At 38.5% G+C, this 2506-nt stretch overlaps 1 protein-coding gene across 1 annotated transcript in view; it reads left to right on the top strand.

Annotated features, from left to right (window-relative positions):
* bfsp2 (beaded filament structural protein 2, phakinin) overlaps positions 1 to 2506 on the top strand; it is a 14635-nt gene that overhangs the window by 11187 nt on the left and 942 nt on the right. The window lies entirely within an intron of this gene.

Genomic DNA, 2506 nt, shown 5'->3' with positions numbered 1-2506 from the left:
CAGCATCCAACATCTGCAGCATCCAACATCTGCAGGGTTCTTGTAGGAGCGTTCATGTAAATAATGTCACCGTAATCAATGGAGGGAAGGAAAGTCACAGATACAAGGTGTTTCCTAACATTCAGGGTTAGTTAGCTAGGTTTTCCACATGGAGCTTAAAAGAGAGATGTGAGTCGAGCAAGATACCCAAATATTTATAGGAATCAACAAACTCAATGGGGACACCATTTGAGGATGAGATCAGAGGAAGAACTGCTGGGACCAACTTCCTGTTTGAAAAAAGCATCCCTTTGGTTTTGTCGGCGTTCAGGACAAGTCATGAAATCAAGCCCTCGTTTGATTCTGAAACAGGATGTAAAACATTTTTGTGAGCAAGCTTTCCATCATGATTTATGGTTGTTTGATGATGTAGAATTGGCGTGGAAATATTTTTATGATGCTTTTAACTTTTTTATTAATAAACATATTCCTCTTCGTAAATTTGGAGTAAAGGATAGAAATAATCTCCGGTTCACGGCTGAGCTGTCTAATTTGTTAAAAGATCGAGATCATGCTTGGGCCAAGGCCAGGCATTCTAAAACTCAAAATGATTGACTGGTATTCAAGAAATTGAGAAATCACTTTACCTCCCTTGTTAAAAAGGCAAAATCCCAGTTTTATATTGATAAAACTACTCAAAATTTAAATGATCCAAAGAAATTTTGGAAAGTGATTCAATCCTCATTCAGAGATGAAATATCTAACGAATTACCTTCCTGTATTATTAAGGATTCACAAAACGTAACTGACAAAGGATCTTTTCTTAACTGTTTGAATGAACATTTCATTTAATCAGGATCCTGGTTTGAATCACTGCTTCCACAAAGGCTAAATGTGCAAGAAGATTTCTCTCAGGCACACTTGAGTGATTCAGTTCAAGATTTAGTTTTGCCCCTTTTGATGTAACTGAAGTTCATAGAACTTTACAACAATTAGATTCTTGTAAATCCACTGGACCTGACAAACTCGAGCTCTTTTTTTTGAGGGCAGCTGCAGACTTTATAGCAGAACCTCTACTTTACATCTTTCACTTAACTCTTGCTGAAAATAAGATTCCCTGGATATGGAAATCTTCCTATGTCCTTCCCTTGTTAAAAGGTGTCAATCCATCTGTAGGCAACAACTACAGACCGATCTCTAAATTGTGTGTACTTTCCAAAGTTCTGGAAAAATTGATCGCAGAACAGCTGAAAACATTTCTAGATTCAACAGGCCTACTCTCAGAACACCAATCAGGTTTTTGAAAAAAGCACAGTACAACTACTGCTACTCTTAAAGTGGTAAATGACATTATAGATGCCATAGATGGCCGGAAATATTGTGCAACTCTTTCTGTTGACCTTTCTAAAGCGTTTGACACTAGATCATGTCATCCTGATGAATCGACTCTATAAAAGTGGGTTATCTGTCCAGGCTGTTAACTGGCTCTCCAACTATTTATCTGATAGAACTCAATGTGTCCAAGCGGCTGGGTCTTGTTCCTCCGTCCTTCCTATTTTAAAGGGAGTGCCTCAAGACTCCTTACTAGGTCCTTTGTTGTTCACAATTTATGTAAATAATTTGTGCGATAACTTGCCCGATGCTAAAGCTCATCTATATTCTGATGACACAGTTATTTATTGCTCATCATCTTCAGTTTCACAATCATTTAAACTGCTGCAATCTGCATTAGATACTGTTCAGTCCCGTCTGGCTGGGCTTAAACTGGTTTTGAATGCAGAAAAATCAAAGGCTATGCTATTTTTAAATGGTAAGCAGCTTCCACCTATCCTCCCCAGCTTGTCAACTGCTCAAGGGGCTGAAATTGAAGTTGTCAGGTGCTACAAATATTTAGGTATTCTGATTGATGAGAATCTAACCTTTAAATCTCATATTGATAAACTGGTTTCTAAACTAAAACTTAAATTGGGTTTTTTTTTTTTAGAAACAAAAAGTGTTTGTCACACCAAGTCAGAAGGCGCGTGATTGTTTCAGCTGTTCTGCCCCTGGTGGATGATGGAGATCTGATATTTATGAACTCTTCAGGCCAGCTTTAGAAAAGCATGGAGGCTGTGCATCATTGAGCCCTGTGTTTCTGACGGACTGTGTCCATCGAACACTTCACTGCACTTTGTGTGCTACAGCAAAATGTCCCTCTTTGACTGACCGCACACCTTCTCACTTGTTGGTTTTTGTCTATAAATGCATCTTGGGCATCTTCCTACATATTTATGTTCACTTTTATCTAGAACTTTTAACCATTATAGTCTGCGCTCTCAGGACATCATTTTGATGCAGGTCCCAAAGGTCAGAACTGAAGTGGGTAAAAAGGCTTTTAAATATTTCGCCCCTGCCACTTGGAATATTCTGCAGAAGGATTTAAAGTTATCATCTCTTGTTACGTTGGGACAATTTAAACCAACTCTAAAGCAACGAGAGCTCAGATCTCTTGGCTCCTGGAACTGCTCTAATGTGTAATTATGTGATT

The sequence above is a fragment of the Nematolebias whitei genome, chromosome 9 (assembly GCF_014905685.2).
Source record: "Nematolebias whitei isolate Nwh7 chromosome 9, NemWhi1, whole genome shotgun sequence".
In the NCBI taxonomy this organism is placed as follows: domain Eukaryota; kingdom Metazoa; phylum Chordata; class Actinopteri; order Cyprinodontiformes; family Rivulidae; genus Nematolebias; species Nematolebias whitei.
Note: the sequence above shows the minus strand (reverse complement) of the source record. Positions and strands in the feature narration are given on the sequence as shown.